The sequence below is a fragment of the Petaurus breviceps genome, unplaced genomic scaffold, assembly GCF_028583685.1.
Source record: "Petaurus breviceps papuanus isolate PSGF00001 unplaced genomic scaffold, PetGlider_PUasm1.0 47, whole genome shotgun sequence".
NCBI classification, from domain to species: domain Eukaryota; kingdom Metazoa; phylum Chordata; class Mammalia; order Diprotodontia; family Petauridae; genus Petaurus; species Petaurus breviceps.
Genome location: NW_027186349.1, coordinates 2,375,923 through 2,389,640, shown reverse-complemented (window position 1 = coordinate 2,389,640; position 13,718 = coordinate 2,375,923). Strand labels below are relative to the sequence as shown.

The window sequence follows — 13,718 nt, the reverse complement described above, 5'->3', positions numbered from 1 at the left end:
GATAGATAGATAGATAGATAGATAGATAGATAGATAGATAGATAGATAGATGATAGATAGATAGTGGGCACAGGGTAAGTTGAATATGAAGGCATGACATCTAAAAGTAAAATTAAGGGGAGAAAGAGGAATATATTGGGAGGACAAAAGGAGAGACAGAATGGGGTAAATTGTCTCACATAAAAGAGGCAAGACAAAGGTTTCACAAAGGAGGGGAAGAAGGGGGAGGTGAGAAGAAATGAGTGAATCTTACTCGCATCCTATTTGGTTTCAGGAGGGAATAACATATATACTCAATTGGGTATCTTACCCTACAGGAAAATAATCAGGGGAAAGGTGATAAGGGGTGTGATGATAGAATAGAGGGCAGATTGGGGGAGGGGGTAGTCATAAGTAAACACCTTTAAAAATGGTCAGGGTCAAAGAAGAAACTAGAATAGGTAGGGGATGGGATAGGATGGAGGGAAATATTGTTAGTTTTTCACAACATGACTATTATGGGAGTGTTTTGCATAACTACACATGTATAATCTATATTGAATTGCTTGTCTTCTCAACGAGGGTGGGTGAGGTGGGAAGAAGGGAGAGAACTTGCAAGTCAAAGTTTAAAAACAAATTTTGCAAATTGTTTTTTACATGCAACTAGGGAAATAGGATTTACATGCAATGGGGTATAGTAATCTATCTTGCCCTACAAGAAAAAAGAGGGAAAGGGAAGAGGGGCATGATAGAAAAGATGACAGACCAGGAGAAGGGGTAATCAGGATGTATGCCATCTTGGTGTGGGGAGAGGAGAAACATGGGGAGAAAATTTGGTATTCAAAATCTTGTGGAAATGAATGCTGAAAACTATAAATAAATAAATTTTAAAGAAAAGAAAGGCAGGACCAGTTAAAAGTTGGAGTGAAACAATCTTTAGCTTTCTCAAGTAAAGGAGGAGCACAATCCAGGACAGGAAGCATCCCAGCAAACCAGCAGGAAGCCCCCCTTAAGAAAACCAGTAATATATCCTGATCGCCAGGGCAGTGGACCAGGCAAACACCAACTCCATGACTCCCCATTTGCCTCAGAACTGCCAGAGAACAGACAGACACCAACTTTGAGAACCACCATAGGCTTCAACGTAACCAAGAGCAAACAGGCAACCTCCAGCAGGAAGTATTAAGCTTAACACATAAAGGGGGGAAAATGATCATTCAATGCTATAGAAGGATTTTCAGGCTTTCAGAAGAAGAAAAACAGAATGAAACCAAAAATGTGATCTTCAATATCAAGACCCAAGAGAAGCATAAACAAGTAAAGAAAAGGGGGGGCAACATAAGGGATTCATGAGAGCTAAACTGTCTGAATACCTACATGGGAAGATGATACTTATAACTCATAAAAGAAACTTTTCAGTAACGGTAGAGATAGCAGAAATATACACAGACAAGAGGTTTGACTATAAGGTGAATTTGAGGAAATGACATAAAAATTAAGGGATGAGAAAGAAGATTACAATGGGTAAGGACGGGAGAGATAGAATGGAGTAAATTATTTCATATGAAGCAGTACAAAAGACGTATTTCACTGGAGGGTAAGATGGGAGGGTGAATGATTGTAGCAGTAAGCAACCCCAGCATCCCCAGGGTGGCTGCCAACACAAGTTCTTAGATCTGCTTTTCTAAAGGAAAGCAACTTAAAATGCGTTAACAAGCTTACTTTAATCAATCAAACATATCATTTACCTTGTTCAGGGGGAAACGTCAGCACCCTGAAATTCAGAGTATACAGGCAGAAGTTACAAGAAAACAGAAAAACATATCAAGCAGACAGTCCTCCAACTGTCTTGACCATTACATCCATACCTAGTCAGTTACCAGAGAGGGAAGCATCAACACCTGGGGTTTTCATAGCCAGGGGGCTCTCAATGGCTGCCCAGAGTCTCATCTGGTCAAATCATACAACACTTATCAAAGTGAGTCCCAAAAAAATCCCTCACATCAGGGATTATATAGCCTTCTCCTGACTCAGAGAAATTTAAAAACCCTCGTGTCCCACTGCCCAATCACAAAGTATCTCCTGAGAAACAAGCCTCCCACCACAGTCTCCAGGTGCACTTAAGACTAGGGACAAGGAAGATCTTAAAAATTTACATTCCTATAACAATCATGGACATCACTTGAACCTTACTCTAATCAGTATTAGCTCAAAGTGTAAATACTACATATAATCAGTTGAACACAGAAATCTATCTTACCCAACAGGAAAGCAGGAGGGGAGAATACTAACTAAAGGGGAGGAGGGAATTGACAGAAGGGGAGGGAAACCTGGAGGGGTGCGGTGTAAAAAGAAGCAAAACACTGTTGAGGAAGAGAAGGATGAAAGGAGAGAGAGTACAAACAGGAATGAGGGAGGGAGAAAAATTTGGAACTCAAAATCTTGTAAAAAATGAAATCTAAAAAGTGTCTTGACATGTAATTGGGGAAAAATAAAATAATATTAAGAGAGATTATTATGAGAAGTGGTCCAAAGCTTTCATCAGTCTGAAAAAGGTTATATACACACACAAAACATTAAGAACCTATTCTAGAACAGGTAGTTCATATTCCCTTATTCTAGTTCCTAACAACATTGATGATGGGTAGTAATAGTCATTTTTCAATTGAATTCAAGTGTTCAAGACCCCATTTGGAGTTTTCTTGGCAAAAGAATACTGGATTGGTTTGCCATTTTCTTTTTCAGGTCATTTTACAGATGAAGAACTGAGGCAAACAGGGGTAACTGATTTGTACTGGGTCACATAGCTAGTAAATGTTTGATGTCACATTTGAACTTAGTTCTTCCTTACTCCAGGTCCAGCACCCTAGCCTATATACTACCTAGCTATCTTACGAGCCATTCAGTCCTTATTCCCCTGTACTCAGTTTCTTTCCCAAATATGTTCCCAGAAATGATTTCTCTCAATTTTCCAGTAACCTCTTGCCTATTAAATAAAATAGCATTTATTAATTGGTCTTCTATTTTACTCAATGACCTTCTATCTTATTTAACACTGTCAAGTACTCCTTATTTATACTCATTCTTCTTTTGTTTTCTAAGTTATTGTTTGCTTTATTAATTCATTATTTAATTAATAATTTATTAGCTTCAGTCTCCTTTCTTAATGTCTCAATCTTTTACCCCCTAAGATAATAGATCTCTAGTTTTCTAACTTTGAGTGTCTTCTCTTCTTTTCCTATGCTTTCTATCAATCTCATGTAAACTAAAGGTTTTAAGTATAATTTTCTTTATGGATATGTCTCAAATCTATAGTTGAGTCATAGTTTTGTCATTGGTCATCATCACATATAAGTTATGGTAGAGCCACAAAATCAGCATGCTCAATGATAGATAGATAGTCCTACCAAATAAATCATTTTTTCCCCAAATTTGTCTATTTCTATTCATGATCTCACTATCCTCCCAATAATCTAAATTCAAAACCTAAAATTCATCTCATGTTCTTCTTTCTCCTTCATCAACCTCATCTAGACAGTTTATAGATCTTATCAACACCATTCAATCACCAAAATTTGTCCTTAGGAAGGACTATGTAATATAGCCCATATTTTAACAAGTGGTTGCACTTGCCCCTTAAAAATTGGAGTTAAAACTCACAAAACTTTTGAAACAATGGTGTTATTTTGGTGTAAAGATTCCTTCTGCTGAATTAGCTTAAAAATTGTTACTTATGTTTTACATTTAGAAACTGACTCTATATCATATTCAACATCTTATATAACATAAATGATTGAAGAATTCCAACTAGGGGGAACTCATGACCTGCCAAGATACACTATTTTTATTTAGGTTAACTCTAACTCTTAGAAAACTTTTATTAAAAGAAGCTTAAATTTCCTTCCTTTAAACTTTTAAGCACTGATCTTGTTGAGGTCCTCTAGGCCAAGCTGAAATATAAAGTCCCCCTTGCAAAGGAAAGCTACTATTAATGCCCTACCACCAACAACACTCTTCTTCTGGTTTCTCTGTTATAATGAGGGAAAATAAATTTATTTGACCCCAGAAATTGCAACTGATGTCAGGTGAAAGTACCAAGCCATGATGAGTGATTTGCCAACTGAGATAAATTATAAAATTGAAACTGCTCTCATGAACTACAGCCTCCTCTAAGGGTATTATGGAATGAGTAGAAAACAGTGTGCATTAATAAATGTATATTTTATTTAATTAAATTAATCACAAATGGCCCACGGGGAATTTCCCTATAGATGTTACACTGAGATCCTAAATTTCATGTGCCAAAAACAAAACTTATTATTTCCCCCCCAAAAATTCACTATTTCTTTAGCAGGTATCTCTTCTAATATATAATGTACAATTCACTGTCCTAGGTTCTATATACTTAAAGTACAGAAAATCTGCCATCATGAAACTCTTAAACAAGAAGAACTTCCAAATTATTTTCCTCTTCTGATCTGTGTATGTGAAAACACAGCAGAAATTTCTTGGGAAAATTTTAATTGATACCCACTATAGAATAAAAACTAATAGAATAAAATACTGTGAAACAAAACCCAGAACGTAAAATAATATCTGACATACTCATATGCAATTCTTGGAAATTTCTTTGGTTGCACTTGCCACTTAAAAATTGGAGTTAAAACTAACAAAACTACTGAAACAACAGCGTTATTCTGGTGTAAAGATTTCTTCTGCAGAACTAGCTCAAAAATTGTTACTTATATTTTACATTTAGAAACTGACTCTGAATGTTCTGTTTGAATCATATTTTAATTATTACATTATAAGTCTTACATCAGTCTTTGTCATAAAAGTTACAAAATTATGAACTGAAAAGTTTAGAAAAACCTGATAGGTATATGACAAACACATTTTTCATAAAAATTTTGGATTCTCAACACTTTTAGTAAAATACAAAGTGTATCTCAGTGGACTGCAGTCTTGGCATTTGTCAACAAGGTGATCTAGCAGATGACAAATTAAGTCTAGATTTAGGTGATATTGCAAGTCCTAGTTTATAAGAATGAGGTTAACCACTCTACTTTTATTCAGATTAAACCACATTTGGAATATAATTTTCAATTCCAAAGGCTACATTTTCAGAAGGACATTGATCAGCCAGTAAATATAAAGAGGAGTGTAATCAGCATGGGATGCTGAAGAGCACTAAGTATATGTTATTTAAGGGTCTTTGGAAGGAAATGGGGAGCTTTTATTTAAGAAAGACAGTATAGCTACCTGTGATAATCCATTACCAGGAAGAGAGATAAACATGTTCTGATTGCCCTGAGGTGACAGAACATAAGCAATATGTGAAAACTGCAAACACGCACATTGAGATTTGCTATTAAGGAGCAATATCCTAACAGAGCACTCCCAAAGCAAAATGAAATGTTTCAAGAAGTAATGAAATTTCCTTCACAGGAGATCCTCAAGCAAAAACTAGATAACCATAAAGCGCCAGCCCCAGAGTCAGGAGGACCGAAGTTCAGTTCTGACCTCAGACACTTAACACCCACGCAAAACAAAACAAACAAACAAAAAAAAAACTAGCCATGTAACCTTGGGTAAGTTATTTAACCCCAATTGTCCTCCAATAGCAAAAACTAAACAAAACAAAACAAAACAAACAAAAAAAAAAACTTTTGATAACCACTTTCTGTGCATGTTGTGGAAAGGGACTCTTTTTTTCAGTTACGTATTGGCCTGGATAGTGACTGAGTTTCTTTCTGACTGTGAGCTGCTCTGATATGTGAATAAATTTTATATCATAAATTCCATCTGAAAGCTAGTGAAATTTTAACAATGGGAAGCACTCTAGTTGGTGATACCAATCAATTCATTTCATCTGTTTAGCATATAAATTGAATCACATGGATCAAAAGGGTTACTATGAATTGATTAGCTCTCCACAGTTTGCTAATAACTACTTCTCTAGACTAAACCCAGTCAAACTAATCCCTTAATTAGGATCTCATTAAATTAGGCCTTTCTATGTTTAACTGGATGTCATCTCTAAGTTTATGATTAGATAGTAATAGCAGAATAATATTAATATCACTATTATTAATAAAAACGAAATAATAATTATGCATTAAAATCACTCTTAATCATCATGCTCCTGTTTTTAACTTCAAAAATAAGATGACTTGAATAGTATTTATGTAGCATCTACAATTTGATAACTTTGAAAAGAGAGGATTTCAATCTACCTAAATAAAAATGTAACAATTTTGTAACTAAATCAGATACTTGTTAGTGAATCATTTTGTAAATGGCCTAACTATGCATCATTATAATTTTACTTTTAAACATATGCTGCTATGGATATTAAAAGAGAAGTTATTATAGATTGAATGCATTACAAACTGAAAGTGATTACCATGACTCCTTGGACCATATTCTTGAAACCTATATACAAGTATATAAATATGAATCTAGTGCTATAATTAGTCTAGAATTTATTTCCAATCTTGTATGTGCATCTCATCATTTGGGATTTAAAGCAACCTTGTAAATAGCTCTCAAATACATTACACCCTTGAAATTCTGTTTAGTCTAGAAAGTCTACTTTATTCTTGCCAAGTACAACCAAAGTTACATCCTCTCTTTAAGCAAAGATTTTGCCTACTTTCTAGATTGTAAGGTTACCTTTAACAAATATACAGAGAATACCTGAAATTTTTTATGGGACAATATATTTGTTGATTTGAATTGCTGCACAGTTGATCTGAAATATTACACATGAGCTGGTCATATCGCTGAAACTCATCAGGTATGTATAAACTCATCTATAGCTGTTTTCTATAGAAAGGCAAGAGTTATGTTTAAGTGGACTCATATTGGCCCACAGATATATAGTTGTTTGAACTTGTGATGGGTAGGCTGATCATTCAGTGATGAATTCTTTGACAATGGACATCCATGCAGCAAGATGAAAACACATAAGGAGTTCATTAAAGATTAGTTTTTCTTATCCCTTCCTTGAAAAAACACCCCCAGTTACCACAGGATTGTGTGAACTCTAACCATAATCCTACAGGAAAAAGGATTTCATGGGGAGATAGGACCATAGATTTTTTAAATTTTATTTAGTCAGTTTTATTTTTCAACACTTGCTTTTATGAGATTTGGGGTTTGAAATTTTTCCCTTCTCCCCCCCAAGATGATATGCAATCTGATGTAGGCTATACATGTATGATCATATTAAACATATTTCCACAATAGTCGTGTTGTGAAAGAAGAATCAGAGCAAAGGGGAAAAACCATGAGCAATAAAAAATAGAAAAAAAAACAACCAGAAAAGAAAGAGAAAATAGTATGCTTTGTTCTGTATTCTGACTCCATAGTTCTTTCTCTGGATGTGGATGGCATTTTCCACCATAAGTGTTTTGGAATTTTCTTAGATCATTGCATTGCTCAGAAGAAATAAGTCTTAACAAAGTTGGTCATCAGACACTGTGTACAGTGTTCGCCTGGTCATGCTCACTTCACAGAATGTAAGTTCATACAAGTCTTTCTAAGTTTTTTTTTTTGAAGTCTGCCTGTTCACCATTTCTTATGGAACAATAATATACTATTAAACTCATACAATGTAACTTGTTTAGCCATTCAGCAATTGATGGGCATTGCCTCAATTTTCTAATTCCTTGCCACTACAAAAAGAGCTACTATAAGCATTTTGTACATATAGATTCTTTTTCCTTTTTTATGATCTATTTTGGACACAGATCTAGCAGAGTATTACTGGATCAAAGGGTATATACAGGTGTTAGCCCTTTGGGCATAATTCCAAAGTTTTCTCTAGAATGGTTGGCTCATTTCACAACTCCACCAACAATGCATTACTTTTCCAATTTTCCCACATCTCCAATATTTATCATTTTCCTGTTTTGTTATATTAGGCATGATATAGTACCTTAGAATTGTTTTAATGTGCATTTCTCTAATCAACAGTGATTTAGAATAATTTTTCATATAATTATAGATAGCTTTAATTTCTTCCATCTGAAAACTGCCTGTTTTTGCCCTTTGATGATTTTTCAATTGGGAAATGACTTGTATTCTTATACATTTGACTCAGTTCTCTATATATTTTAGAAATGAGGCCTTTATCAAAGATAGTAAAATGGAAAGTCCTGTAAAAATTGTTTCCCAATTCTATTCTTCTATTACAATTTTGGTTATATTGCCTTTGTTTGTGCAAAAACTTTAATTTAATGCAATTAAAATCAATCATTTTGCATTTCATAATGTTCTCTATCTCTAGTTTGATCATAAATTTTCCCTTCAGCATAGATCTGACAGATAAACTATTCCTTGTTCTCCTAATTTGCTTATAGTTTCATCCTTTATGTCTAAATTGTGTATATATTTTGACCTTATCTTGTTATAAAGTGTTAAATACTGGTCTATGCCTAGTCTCTCCCATACTATTTTCCAGTTTTCCCAGCAGTTTTTGTCAAATACAGAATTCTTAGTCCAGAAGATAGAATCGTTGGGTTTATCAAACAGTAAATTACTGTAGTCATTTACCACTGCATCTTGTGTATCTAACCAATTCTACTGGACTACCACTGCATTTGTTAGCAAATTCCATGTAGTTTTGATGATTGTTGCTTTATAATACAATTTTCAATCTCACAACAGATTTATAGCTAAAAACGGACATTACAATACATTTAATTGATGACATATTGATGTTTGTTCCTTTTAAAACCTATCTTAATAATAAAATCATACTTTACTTAAAAATTCTCACAGTGATATATAAGGTCTGTTCTAGTCATGAAATTCCATGATTCTAATTGTTTTGTTTCTTTATAAAAAGTTGTATTACCAAAGGTGTTAATGGAAGGGAAGATTTAAAAATAAATTCTGAACACAATGTAATATGGAAGAAGTAGTGGATAAAAGAGATACTAAAATTATAAAGATAGAAGCAATAGTAATCCAAACTCCCAGAAGAGATGGGAGAGAATTGAATTTAGTGCACAGGCAAAGAGATTGCCCTTCACAAGTAGGGATGACCTCTTTCCTCAAGCCTGAAAAATATATAACCCCTGGGGATGATTTTTTTTCTCTTTCTTAATCTGTTTGTTTAATTTTAGTTTACAAAATTCAGTTCCACAATCCCTTGAGTTTCAAATTTTCTCCCACTCCCTCTCCTCCCCCACCCCATGGCAGCATACAATCAAGTATAGGACATACAAGTACTTCCATATGGAACATTAGTCAGGTTATAAAGAAGGATTGTATCAGATGGAATGAACAATAGGAAAGAGAAAACAAAGAAAAACAAGAAAAAGACAGAGAACAGGTAGTTTGCTTCAATCTGCATTAAAAATCTGTTCTTTCTAGTTCTTTCTCTGAAAGTAGACATTTGTCTCCATCATAAGTCTTTTGGGGTTGACTTATAACCCTGCATTCCTTAAAAGAGTCCAGTCTATTAAAGTTGGTTGTCACACATATGTTGTGTCTCTAATTGTGTACAAATTTCTCCTGCTTATGCTCTTCTCACTCTGCATTAGTTTGTATAAGCATCTCCAGATAAATATGCAGTCCATCTGCTCCTATTTTCTTATAGCACAATAGTATTCCATTACATTTATATACCACAACTTGTTTGGCCATGCCCCAATTGACAGGCATCCCCTTAATTTCCAATTCTTTGCCACCACAAAAAGAGCTAACATAAATATTTTTGTACGTATGGGTCTTCCTCCCAATTCTATGATCTCTTTGGAATACAACCTTAGAAGTGGTATTGCTGGGTCAAAGGGAATGAAATTATTTATAGCCCTTTGGGCATAGTTCCAGATTGCTCTCCAGAATAGTTGAATCAGTTCACAACTCCACAAACAATACATTAGTATTTAAATTTTTCCACATCTTCCCCAGCCTTTGTCATTTTCCTGTTTTGTCATCTTAGTCAATCTGACTGGTGAGATGTGGTACCTCAGAGTTGTTTTGATTTGCATTTCTCTAATCAATAGTGATTTAGAGTACTTTTATATGCTTTTAGATATCTTTAATTTCCTCCTCTGAAAATTGCCTGTTCATATCCTTTGACCAGTTAAAACTTGGGGAATGACTTGTATTCTTATAGATTTGACTCAATTCTCTGTATGTTTTAGAAAAGACACCTTTATCAGAGACATTAGTTGTAAAAATTCTTTCCCAATTTTCCACTTCCCTTTTAATCTTGGTTAAATTAGCTTTGTTTGTACAGAAACTTTTCAATTTAATGTAATCAAAATTATCCATTTTGCATTATATAATGATCTCTATTTCTTGTTTGGTCATAAAGTCTTCCCCTCTGCATAAATCTGTCAGGTAAACTATTCCTTGCTTTCCCAGATTACTTGCAGTATCAGCCTTTACACCTAGATCATGCACCCATTTAGACTTGATTTGGTATATGGTGTTAGATAATGGTCTATGCCCAGTTTCTGCCATACTGTATTCCAGTTTTTCCAGCAGTTTTTAGCAAATAGTGAGTTCTTATCCCCAAAACTGGAGTCTTATGGTTTATCAAACAGTAGATTACTATAGTTATTGACTGCTGAGACTCATGATTAGAATTCCATTGATTGGAATAGAGTAGTGATTCCACTACTCTATTCCTCAGCCAGTACCAAGTAGTTTTGATGACTGCTTCTTTATAATACAGATTAAAATATGGAATGGCTAGACTACCTTCCCTAGCATTTCTTTTCATTAATTCCCTTGATATTCTGGACCTTTTGTTCCTCCAAGTGAATTTTGTTCTATTTTTTTTCTAGCTCTATAAAGTATTTTGTGGTATATTGATTGGTATGGCACTAAATATGGAATTTAATTTAGGTAAAATTGTTATTTTTATTATATTAACTGAACCCAGCCACAAGCAATTGATGTTTTTTTTTCCCAATTAGTTAGATCTGACTTTATTTGTGTGAAAAGTGTTTTGTAGTTGTGTTCATACAGGTTCTGGGTTTGTTTTGGCAAGCAGATTCCCAAATAATTTATATTGTCTACAGTAACTTTCAATGGGACTTGCTTTTCTATCTCTTGCTGTTGGATTTCATTTGAAATATGACGAATAGGGATGACGAAGATTTATGTGGGTTTATTTTATATCCTACAACTTTTCTAAATTTATTTATTATCTTAAGTAGATTTTCACTTGATTCTCTAAGTATGTCATCATATCATCTTCAAAGAGTGATAGCTTGGTCTCTTCTTTGCCCAATTCAATTCCTTCAATTTCTTTGTCTTCTCTAATTGTTACTGCTAACATTTCTAGTACCAGATTGAATAAGAGGGGTGATAGTGGACATCCTTGTTTCACCTCTGATCTTATTGGAAATGGTTCTAGCTTATACCCATTACATATAATATCTCTGATGGCTTTACATAGAGATGCTACCTATTATTTTAAGGATGACTTCATTTATTCCTATACTTCCTAGTGTTTTTGATAGGAATGGATGTTGTATTTTGTCAAAAGCCTTCTCTGCATCTGTTGAGATAATCATGTGGTTTCTGCTAGTTTTATTGTTGATATAATAAGTTATACTGATGGTTTTCCTAATATTAAATCATCTTTGCATTCTTGGAATAAATCCTACCTGATCAAAGTGTGTTATTCTTGTGATAAGCTACTATAGTCTTTTTGCTAATATTTTATTTAAAATGTTTGCATCTATATTCATGAGGTTAATTGGTCTATAATTTTCTTTCTATGTTTTATATCTTCCTGATTTAGGTATCAGTACCAGTACTGTATTTGTGTTATAAAAAGTATATGGTAGGATTCCTTCACTAATATTCTCTGGGTTTGATTTTGATGACATTTGAGCTACAGAAGTAGGGGAAACAGAGATAATATATATTGTTTGCTTTTTAAGGCACAAAGCAATTAGATTGTGGAATTTCACAAATGGAAGAGGTATTAATATCACCAGGAAAATTATGAAACAAAGTATACCTGAATTATTAAGATAGGTTAAAAATGTAAGAAAGATTAACGTGACCAATTAGATGAAATGTAATGTCCCTTTTGGAGCTATACATCTCTGATCCAATATCCCATAAAATCCTTATTATTCTTGGATTACAATTAGAATTCACTCAATCCTGTAATAACTGGGGATGTTCATTTCAGGGGAGAGGGAAGAAATAATTGCTGAGCCACTGACGACCTTACTCTTTTGGGTAAATATTGGGCATTGCTTTTGGGGATGAAAGAGGGATGAGAGAGAATGCAATTAATATTCCAGAAAAAAAGTAAATCAAATTTCTCAAAATAATGTTGAAAATCAAATAGGCATATTTTATACAGAAATTATCTAGGAGGCAAGAAGACCTGGGTCAATTCCTGACAGTAATATTGTGTAACTTTGGGAAAGTTATCTAAATTTTCAGTGCTACAGACAACTTTCTAAGACTATATAATGCTGACATTACAGTGACTTAAGGCATACCATCAGCGGTGTGAGGGTCCAGGTGGGGGATGCTTCTGGAGGCTGCAGCACGGTCAACAAGGGCCACAACTTTTCTGCATTAGTTCCCTCAACTTCCCGGGCCCTTGGGCTTTTTCTGCAATGCGGGGTAGACTGGAGATTCACTGGAGCTCCAACCTCTCAGTCCCCTCCTCTACCTGACCCTCACTCCTCCCTGCCTCCGCCTCTAGTTATTTCTCAGAAACTTTTTTGCTCCTGACCTTTCCTCACTGGGTCATCTCCATGTCTCTGAAAGTGCAAATAAACAAGAATGGCCCCAAGTCCCTCAACTCTCAGGTCTTCATTGGGAACATAAACACCACTTTGGTGAAGAAGGCGGACATAGAGACCATCTTCTCCAAGTACGGTATGACCCTACAGCAGGCTGCTCTGTGCCCAAGGGCTACGCCTTCCTCCAGTATGCTAGCCATGCCCATGCTGCCTTGCTGGGCGAGAATGGGCGAGTGCTGGCAGGGCAGGCTCTGGACATTAACATGGCTGAAGAACCTAAACCCAAAAGACCAAAAGGACTCAAGAGAAAAGCTTCTGCCTCCTATAGGCTTTTCAAGCCCCGGGGGCCGGCTATATTCCGTTCCAGGGTTGGTTCCTGTGAAGCGGCCTCGGATCACCATCCCTCTCAAATGTAGTATTAAGGTAACTGCCTGTCAGACTCTCCCCGCCAGCTCAACCACTTCCAGCAGCTATTCGAAGTTAGTTGAAAGGCACAACTATCAAGACAGAGCTTACCCAGATCAAGTACAACGTTGAGGACCTTCTGGGGCGGCTAGACCAGATGTCGAAGGAGCAGAGCCCTGCCACAGATGGCTAGAAGAATGATAATAAGAAAAGTGAGGCCACTCAGGAGGACTTGGTTTCTGAGGCACAGAAACCCTTGGAACAGTTGTTGCCTGGATATGATGGTGGTGAGGCGCTGGCACAGGATGACTTAGAAGATTTGGACAACAGACTACACACAGAGGTGAATGAATTGACTTTACAGTAAATGGCCTGAAATGGTCTCCAGGACCTCTTAAGCCTCCGGGAATGGCCCTTTTCTTTACCCAAATCATTAATCCTCCCCACCCAAAAACCATCCTTCCCTAGGCAACCCAGGATTCTTCCCTCAAGGATGAAATGTCCTCAGAATCTTGTGTCCAACTAAAGAAGCATTAAATTGCACCAGGAGAAGCCCATAAATCTCATCTTAAAGCTGATGGAGAGTCTTCCCCA

The 13,718-nt window shown here is 35.5% G+C and overlaps 1 pseudogene; it reads left to right on the top strand.

Moving 5' to 3' along the window:
- Window positions 1-12,731: 12,731 nt before the first annotated feature.
- LOC138171796 (RNA-binding protein Raly pseudogene) lies at window positions 12,732-13,491 on the top strand (annotated as a pseudogene).
- Window positions 13,492-13,718: the final 227 nt, after the last annotated feature.